The following is a 10,688-nucleotide window of genomic DNA, read 5'->3' as shown; positions in this document are numbered from 1 at the left end:
TATTATACCTCTTCCATCTCTGCAAGATGCAGGAATTTCTTTGGGCCCTACTAGTGAATGGTGGCATGGCAGCCCACCATTCCTGTTCAAATACAAAATAGATAAAAGTTTGGAACTGCTCAAAGTACGGATCGTCAAGATGCCGTACAAAGATGATCTAGCAGGGCCATGGCATTACGAGGTAATCGTTGTATTTGACGAATTGATCGCTATCCTACAAGCGCCCCTAGAAAAGGAGTGGAATATCCTGAGAAACCCTGAATTCTTTGATAGAAACAGCTATGTCGATGCCATGGGCATTCCTGGATATGGTACAAGTTCACACCTACATCGTGTATACGCAGTTACATATCCGTATGGAGATGTTCTGGTTTGGGAACCATATACCTGTGGTGAGTCTTTGTTTTATGTCTTAACTAGTAAATGGCATGCTGCACATGTTGGACCAATTACGATTCGCAATACTGATGTATAAAAGTTGCGTTCTAAATGTTGTTCAAACTTTCAATACAACTAATAATTTGGTTATACCATCAAAATAAGTGTGAGCATACAGTTTATAAATATGAACAAAAATTTGGAACCTTTCTTAATCACTATCAAGTGGGACGTGTGATATCGGTGTGAGACTGCTCTGATTTTTCTTCATAATGGAAACATGACGGTTCTAGAAACACGTGGACACTGGTGTGGTATTTTTTCACGCGAATACCTCTAATCCCAACCGTTAGATTTTGGACACCAACTGTTGGAATTGCTGCTACATGTCTTGTTAAAAACTGGTGCCTTATAGTAGTAGAAAATAGAAGATAGAAGAGAAGAGATAATTTTCAGTGTAGTTCCTACTTGCTGCATTGTGGTTGATCTTTGTGCATTGCGGGGACACATGCAGCCCCGCGTCTCATTGACGCCCTGTCATTGAAGATGAAGAAGCGAAGTGGCTGCAATTTTCGCTCAAATCGAGGGAGATGCTGTCATGGAAGATGATGAAGCAAATGTGGCTCAAGGCGATGGAGGTGCCGATGAAGATAATGATGCTGATGAAGAAGAATTAGAAGAAGAAGAATTAGAAGAAGACGAATTCGATGATGAAGAATTAGATGATGATGGTGATAATCATAATTATGAAGATGAAGATGTATTTCTTGGATTTTCAGACCAGCGCACTTGGTTCCTGGCACCAATGAGAGCAGAGTCCATTACTGGTGAATCTGATCTCGCGTGGATTCAGGTTAAAGGTTATCGGCCCATCCTCGGTCCTCCAATATTACATATGGGTAACAAGCTGAGGTCTTATCCTTTGGTACGGTGCTACGTTTTCTTGAGATCTGCCCATACCTTGGACCCCGTAGAAGAGGCAAGGTGGGAAAGATTGAACAATTTGAAGGGGCGTTCTTTATTTCTTGGACTCAATCACCCAATTTTCATGCTACCCCCGCCAATCGACGCAGAGGCTGCAGAACCAGATTTCCAATTGTTCAAACCTGATTGTGTCTTTGCTACCCACAATCGCGCCCGTGATACATGGATACGTCCAAGGCCAAATTGGTGCAGAATGCACGTCAATGGAGGTCCTGCCATAGGCTCAAGATTGCAGTACAAAAAGAGAAGATTGAACATAGAGCCGAAGCACCCATGTGGTTCGTCCCAACACTTCCACCTGTTTTTCCTTGAGAAATAAGAGACAGATGGTGACCTTATTTTATAGAGAAAACATAGTGTTCGTGAACTTAACCTCATGAACATTCGCTGTTCGGTTTTTGCTGAAATCAAAATTTTGCAGAGATGAAGATCTTTGTTTGAATCCCGTGCTGAACATATTTTTCACAAATTAGCTACCCGTATTGTGATGAATACATGCTGGTTTGTTGTTTGGTGCAGTAGCAGACATGAAGATCTTTGTCCTGAATACCACAATGGACATCTTTTTTTCTTCAAAAATTAGCTAAGCTCACGCTATTAGGCGCAAATGCCTATTAAGAGATTTGGTGCTCTTGGGCACCGAGTGCTCCTGCTATTTTAGAAAAAATAAAAATATATTTATTTGTTCAAAAAATTAGAAAAAAAATCATGGAGTAGCTAATGAATTGTCCCATAAACGTGCAAAATTTCAGTTTCAAATACAAAAAATTCTGGGCTACACAAAAGTAACAAACGTGTGGATCCGGGTATGCATATTTCAAATCTCCAAATTTCAACAGATTTTGTCTTTTTTGTGTAGTCTACAATATAAAGAATGTCATATTAAAATTTTACACGCTTGTAGGTTACTTTATTTATTATGTCTACATTCATTTTCAGATTTTTTTGAAACAAATATGTATGATATTTGATTTTTTTTAAACAGCAGGAGCACTGGTGCCCATTAGCCAAAGACACTTTTCGCAAATGCCTTCAATAAAGGAACGGATGGTGACCTTATTTTATAGAGAAACCATAGTGTTTGTGAACTTAAAGTGATGAACACACGCTGTTCGGTTTTTGGTGAAATCAAAATTTAGCAGAGATGAAGATCTTTGTTTGAATCCCGTGATGAACACATTTTTCCTAAATTAGCTACCAGTATTGTGATGAATACATGCCGGTCTGTTTTTCGGTGGAGTAGCAGACATGCAGGGGATCGAAAGAAACGGCAAAGTAGCCAGAAATCAGGGGTCAAATATAAATTCGAGAAAGGAAACGTTTATTCAACAGTCAGGCTGACATGTGGGACGTATCTTGCAGCCGCGGCCTCAACATTTATCATTCAGAGAGGATGACATGTGGGACCCACGAACCAGCATCGTTCTCGACGTTTCTCAAAGGGGGCAGGAGATCGAAAGAAAAAGGCAAGTAGCTCGAAATCAGGTGTCCAAAAAATCCAAGAAAGGAAAGGTTTATCGCACAAAGAGGCTGACATATTGTACCCAGTTTGCAGCAGCGTCATCAACGTTTCAAAGGCGGTGGAGTTCGAAAGAAAAAGGCAAATAGCCAGAAATTAGGGGTCAAAAATAAATCCAGCAAAGGAAACTTTTATCGTACAAAGAGGTTGACATGTGGGACCCAGCCAACAGCGTCCTCAACGTTTCTAAGGTGGCAGGCAATGGAAAAAAGGCAAATAGCCAGAAATTAGGGGTCAAAAATAAATGCAACAATAGAAACTCTTATTGTTCATAGAGGCTGACATGTTGGACCCATGAGCCAGCAGGGCCCTCAACGTTTCAAAGGCGTCACGGGATCAAAAGAAAAGAACCAAGTAGTCATTAATTAGGTGTCAAAAATAAATCCAAGAAAGTAAATGTTTTACTTTTCATAGAGGCTATCATATGGGACCCATGAGCCAGCAGCGTCCTCAACGTTTCTAAGGCGGCTGGGGATCGAAAAAAAAGCGAAGTAGCCATTAATTAGAGGTCAACAATAAATCCAAGAAAAGAAATGTTTATTGTTCTTAGAGGCTGACATGTGGGAGCTATGCGCCAGCAGCGTCCTCATCGTTTCAAAGGCGGTCGGGGATCCAAAGAAAAAGGCAAATAGCCAGAAATCAGGGGTAAAAAAAATCCAAGAAAAGAAATATTATTGTTCATAGAGGCTGGCATGTGGGACCCATGAGCCAGCAGCGTCCACAATTTCAAAGGCGGCACATGATCGAAAGAAAAAGGCAAGTGACCAAAAATCAGGGGGTAAAAAATCCAAGAAAAAAACTTTATTGTACATAGAGGATGACATGCGGGTCCCATGAGCCAACAACTTACTCGTCGTTTCAGAGGGCCGAGGCGGCATGAGATCGAAAGAAAAAGGAAAGTGACCAAATATCAGGAGCAAAAAATAATCCATGAAAAGAAACTTTCATTGTACATAGAGGATGACATAGGGTCCCATGTTGTAGCAGCGGTCTGAACGTTTCAAAGACGGCATGAGATCGAAAGAAAAAGGCAAGTGACCAAATATCAGGAGCCAAAAATAATCCAAGAAAAGAAACTTTTATTGTACCTTTGAGAGTCGGCATGAGATTGAAAGAAAAAGGCAAGTGACCAAATATCAGGAGCCAAAAACCTAGAAAAGAAACTTTTATTGTACATAGAGTATGACATGCGGGTCCCATGACGCTGCAGCATCCTCAACGTTTCCAAGGCGGCAGGGGATCAAATGAAAAGGAAATAGCCAAAAAGCAGAGGGTGAAAAAAATCGAAGAAAAGAAACTTTTATTGTTCATAGTGGATGACATGTGGGAGCCATGAGGCAGCAGCATCCTCAACGTTTCCAAGCAGCAGGGGATCGAAAGAAAAAGGAAATAGCCAAAAATCAGAGCGTGAAAAATAATCCAAGAAAAGAAACTTTTATTTTACATAGAGGATGACATGTGGGTCCCATTTTGCAGCAGCGGTCTCAACGTTTCAAATGCGGCTTGAGATCAAAAGAAAACGAAAGTAGCCCGAAATTAGGGGGAATAAAACTCCAAGAAAAGAAAGTTTTTTGTACATAGAGGATGACATACGGGTCCCAAGGCGGCAGGGGAACAAAAGAAAAAGGAAATAGCCAAAAATCGAGAGGGTGAAAAAAAATCCAAGAAAAAAGAAACTTTTAGAGTTCATAGTTCATAGAGGATGACATGCGGGTCCCATGAGGCAGCAGCGTCCTCAACGTTTCCAAGGCACACAGGACCAAAAGAAAAAGGATGTACCCCTGCTGGGCCTTTTGATCAAAAAATAATCCAAGATAAGGAAGATATAAATTGGGGCTGCCTGGCCATCTGGGCCTTGTAACCTGCTGGGACGTCTTTTGACTCGTACAATTTCAGCCCACTCCAAAACAAGAAAGTCCTATGCTTCGCAAAAACAAAACAAAAACAAGGAGATTCATATTAGTTCGTTTATGTAAAAATAAAGATTTAATTTATCCGTTTGCAATAGCTCAGAGCGAAATACACTTTTTATTGTCTGCAAAATAATCAAGATATCACATGTTTCTTGTACGGGGAGGCTGACATCGGGACCCATGAGCCAGCAGCGTCGTCAAAGTTTTAAAGGCGGCAGGGGATCGAAAGAAAAAATAAATCAAAAATCAGTTGGTAAAAAAATCGAAGAAAAGAAACATTTATCGTTCTGAGAGGATGACATGCGGGACCCATGTGGCAGCAGCATCCTCAACGTTTCCAAGGCAGCACGGGATCCAAAAAAAGGCAAAATAGCCAGAAATTAGGGGTCAAAATAACTCCAAGAAAAGAAAGGTTTATCGTCCATAGAGGCCGACATGTGGGACCCATTAGCGAGCAGATTCTTCAACGTTCAAAGGCGGCAGGGGATCAAAAGAAAAAGGAAGTAGCCGGAAATTAGGGGTAAAAAATAACTCCAACAATGGAAACTTTTATTGTTCATAGAGGATGACATGCGGGACCCATGAGCCAGCAGCTTCCTCAACGTTTCAAAGGCGGCATGGGATCGAAAGAAAAAGGCAAGTGACCAAATATCAGGAGCCAAAAATAATCCAAGAAAAGAAACTTTATTGTACATAGAGGATGACATGCGGGTCCCATTTAGCAGCAGCGGTATCACCGTTTGAGATGCGGCAGGAGGTCGAAAGAAAAAGGCAAGTGACCAAATATCAGGAGCCAAAAAAATCCAAGAAAAGAAAGTTTTATAGTACATAGAGGATGACATGCGGGTCCCATTTAGCAGCAGCGGTATCACCGTTTGAGAGGCGGCAGGGGATCGAAAGAAAAAGGCAAGTGACCAAATATGAGGTGCCAAAAATAATCAAAGAAAAGAAAGTTTTCAACGTTTCAAAGGCGGCAGGGGATCAAAAGAAAAAGGAAGTAGCCAGAAATTAGGGGTCAAAAATAACTCCAAGAAAGGAAACTTTTATTGTTCATAGAGGATGACATGTGGGACCGACCTGCCAACAGCGTCCTCATCGTTTCAAAGGGGGCATGGGATCAAAAGAAAAAGGCAAATAGCCAGAAATTAGGGGTCAAAAATAACTCCAAGAAAGGAAACTTTTATTGTTCGTAGAGGATGACATGGGGGACCCATGAGCCAGCAGCTTACTCAACGTTTCAAAGGCGGCATGAGATCGAAAGAAAAAACGCAAGTGACCAAATATGAGGTGCCAAAAATAATCCAAGATTTATTGTACATAGAGGATGACATGCGGGTCCCATTTTGCAGCAGCGGTCTCAATGTTTGAAATGCGGCTTGAGATCAAAAGAAAAAGAAAGTAGCTAGAAATTAGGGGGTCAAAAAAATCCAAGAAAAGAAAGTTGATGGACATAGAGGTTGACATGCGGGTCCCATGTGCCGGCAGCTTACTCAACGTTTCAAAGGGGCCAGGGGATCAAAAGTAAAAGGCAAATAGCCAAAAATCAGAGGGTGAAAAAAAATCCAAGAAAACAAACTTTTATAGCACATAGAGGATGACATGCGGGTCCCATGAGCCAGCAGGTTCCTCAACGTTTCAAAGGCGGCATGAGATCGAAAGAAAAATGCAAGTGACAAAATATCAGGAGCCAAAGATAATCCAAGAAAAGAAACTTTATTGTACGTAGAGGATGACATGCGGGTCCCATTTAGCAGCAGCGGTCTCAACGTTTCAAATGCGGCTTGAGATCAAAAAGAAAAAGAAAGTTGATTGTACATAGAGGATGACATGCGGGTCCCATGAGTCAGCAGCTTACCCAACGTTTCCAAGGCGGCAGGGGATCAAAAGAAAAAGAAAATAGCCAAAAATCAGAGGGTGAAAAAAAATAAAGAAAATAAACTTTTATAGCACATAGAGGATGACATGCGGGTCCCATGAGCCAGCAGGTTCCTCAACGTTTCAAACGTGGCATGAGATCGAAAGAAAAAGGCAAGTGACCAAATATGAGGAGCCAAAAATAATTCAAGAAAAGAAAGTTTTATAGTACATAGAGGATGACATGCGGGTCCCATTTAGCAGCAGCGGTATCACCGTTTGAGAGGTGGCAGGGGATCGAAAGAAAAAGGCAAGTGAAAAAAATATGAGGAGCCAAAAATAATTCAAGAAAAGAAAGTTTTATAGTACATAGAGGATGACATGCGGGTCCCATTTAGCAGCAGCGGTATCACCGTTTGAGAGGCGGCATGGGATCAAAAGAAAAAGGCAAGTGACCAAATTTGAGGTGCCAAAAAAAACTCCAAGAAAAGAAAGTTTTATAGTACATAGAGGATGACATGCGGGTCCCATTTAGCAGCAGCGGTATCACCGTTTGAGAGGCGGCAGGGGATCGAAAGAAAAAGGTAAGTGACCAAATATGAGGAGCCAAAAATAATTCAAGAAAAGAAAGTTTTATAGTACATAGAGGATGACATGCGGGTCCCAGTTAGCAGCAGCGGTATCACCGTTTGAGAGGCGGCAGGGGATCGAAAGAAAAAGGCAAGTGACCAAATTTGAGGTGCCAAAAAAAACTCCAAGAAAAGAAAGTTGATTGCGCATAGAGGATGACATGCGGGTCCCATTTAGCAGCAGCGGTCTCAACGTTTCCAAGGCGGCAAGGGATCAAAAGAAAAAGGAAGTAGCCAGAAATCAGGGGTCAAAAAAATCCAAGAATAGAAAGAATTTTGGTTCATAGAGGATGACATGCGGGACCCATGATCCTGCATCGTAAACGGCTCGATCGGAGAACGTTGAACGAGATGGCGCGATCGAGAAAAAAAACAATGCTAGAGAGGCTGCCATCTGGGCCCTACATCCCTGGGCGGTGCGGATTTGCGTTGACTCGGCCGGCGAACCCGAGAATTCGCGATGCACCACGTCCCGGGCCACCATATGCGACGTTTTGGCCGCTTTCGTCGGGCTAGGTGGCCTCAAAAACGAGAAAAAAAAGTTTTGACATGCACCACGGAGGGACCAAAATCGTCGGCCATGGTACACCAGCAACCAGGGCGCGACTTCAACTTCGTCGGCCATGGAAACTTTTCTTGTAGTGATGATTAAGCATAACAGATTCACACTACAAATTTAATTTTAAAAATGAAAATGACAACTAACTTTTTGTTTCAAATATGCTGTTCGCTGAAAGAGTAAACATCATTCTCCAGATGGAGTAACGATACTAATAAGAACATCATAAGAAGACCCATTTTATCGTAAGAATTGATACTGCAGCAACGAACCAACTCTTTATTAGTCAGGGATACAACTACAAACAAATATGGTAATTTATTTTTGTGAACTGAGATTTATTTGAAGGAAACGGAGGCAATATATATGGATATTCCACAAATGCAAGTATTTTTGCTCCTAGTGCTTTATGAAACAAGAGGAGTTCAGATCTAAGAATGAAGAAAAGCTGCACACATGTTGGCCTTCTTGATCTCTTATTCACATGCACACATGAAAAAAAACATCATTTGGCAATTAAAAGACAGATTGCTAGAGGGCAGGGTTGTCAAGCACACAGCTTAAAAAATTACAAACAAAGATTTTAATATCTTACAGCAGCTTGCATTGGGTTAAGACCATCATTGCACGATACCATCAGAAAACCATTGTTCCTATAAATTCCTGGAAGATGGTGACAACAATAAACCAGTATCACAAGACCTAATGACTAAAAAGAGCTCTAATTCCACACAACATCAGATATGGGGAGGGAAAGGTATCAGCTCAACCTGCACAACGGGTTGCAAGCACAGCAGCAAAAGCACCATTTGTTCATCATGGACAAAAGGGGTTACGAATCTCAATCTGACCACAATCTTCTCCATAAAAATCAACCCGGATTCAACCCAAAGCACACCTAATCTGCAAACAGTGGCATCAATATAGATCAAGAGGGGGGCAATCCTAATGATGTAGGCACAAATAAGGGGAACTCATCAGAAATTTTTGTCCAGGATCTGAGAGAAGAGGAGGGGGATAACCAAGTTCACCGGAGCCTCTCTCTCTCTCTCACGAGAAGCTTTCCTTAACGCTCGGACGAAATCGAGGGCGAGCGCCGCCAGCCGCCGCCCCGCTCGGTTGCCGCCTTTCGCCGCCAGCTCGCGGCCAGCCGCCGTTGGACGAAATCGAGGGCGCGAACGAGCGCGCGCCTCTTCCGAATCCGTGCTCCTCCACCTCCGTCCCAGCGCCGCCCTTAGCTGCTCCTCCACCTCCAGCGCTGGGTGGGTTGAGGCGGAGAGGCGCGATGGCGGCGGCTTGGAGTCGCGAGAGGGCGGGCGCGAGGGCGAGGCACGACGACGGTGGCGGCTCGTGGCGGCGGCTCGTGGCGGCGGCTTGGGGAGCGCACGGGATTGGGGAGGAGAGAAGTGGAGGCGAGCGCACGGGATTGGGGAGCGAGACACGGGGATTGGGTGCCTGCGATCTAGGGTTTTTATCGTCCCACGCGTGAGGGAGGAAGATGGTGACTTGAACAAGCGGGTGTGGCTGCCTCCGACCGGCGGGCTCCACATGCAACTGGTCCCATAAGTCATTGGCTCGTTTTAAAGAGAAGAAAGTGCAGAAAAAATGCTGCATCGAACGGTTATGCTGAAAAGCGGAAGGAGGACGCCCCGATCGGACGGCCAACGAGCATTTGCCCCTCTCAGGTGCCTTGGATGGCCGGGTAGTCTTTCAACATTTATAGGAGAAATGTCGGTCCCATCCGCGTCCCCAAACACGGCCCGCAAACATAAATTTAAATATTCACATTCAAAAGAGATAGTTTTCGCCGAAGTCGTCGCGATCGAAGTAGCCCGATCAAAGTACTCGACGCGCGATCATATTACAGACTGGTGTTGCAAGCTAAACATAAATTAGAAGAAGGGGTTCGCCGATGTCGATGGCGCATCCTAAGTCGACGTAGGCCCATCGAGCACGAGTATCGCCGATGTTCGTGCCGTTGTCGCCTCTGTTCTCGATCTCGCTATGGTACCCATGAAACATGTTCACCGACACCTGGATGATGGCCCAACGCGTCGATATTGCCTTTTGCCTCCTCTTTATTGTCATCGTGCGGTAATCCTTGTTAACTAGCTTGCGCTCATCGAACTTTGCCTTGATCCTCGCCTAGTACTTCCCATACTTTTTGTTGGCGCCGATGACCGAGTCATGGCTCACCATCGACCACGACTCGCGGAGGCATTCATCCTCCAGAACCTTCCACTTGGGGCCTCGTGTGCTCGAGGTCGCCTTCTTCTTCTTCTTCTTCCTCACGCTGGCCGCGTCAACCTCCACGAGATCCTTTGCATCCTCCGCGGCATCCTCGTCCTCGTCATCCTCTTCATCGCTTCCCTCTTCGTCATCATCGTCGTCGCCCTCCACCTCCTCGTCCTCCTCCTCCCCGAACGAACCATCGGCGCCCTCGAATTCGAGCGTACCCCTGCGGTCAGTGAACGGGGCGCCGTCCGTACCGGGGCCTGGCTGGCGCTGGGTCGTACGCCGGGGAGTAGAACACAACGTTGGGGTTGAAGCCGCCATGCAATAGAGCATGCTCGTACTGCGACGACAAGTTTGGTGTCACGCCCCTGGGAGTTGCAGATGGGCCCTCGTTGAAGAAACCGGGTGTCGACGGGGAAGCCTATAATATCCCGGGATTTGGGGTTACAAAAATAGAGGAAACAGATGTGTGCATTGCATTCATGCATAGAAAATTCGGGGAATTTCCGCGCTTTAAAGTAAAACAGTCACAGTAACTGAAGTTTCACTTGACCTTGGTGGAATTGAAGTAGCTCATCAAGTCAAGTGTTATAAACCTCAATGTGACTTTGCTAAAA

This window comes from Lolium rigidum, chromosome 1, assembly GCF_022539505.1.
Source record: "Lolium rigidum isolate FL_2022 chromosome 1, APGP_CSIRO_Lrig_0.1, whole genome shotgun sequence".
Taxonomy (NCBI): domain Eukaryota; kingdom Viridiplantae; phylum Streptophyta; class Magnoliopsida; order Poales; family Poaceae; genus Lolium; species Lolium rigidum.
Note: the sequence above shows the minus strand (reverse complement) of the source record.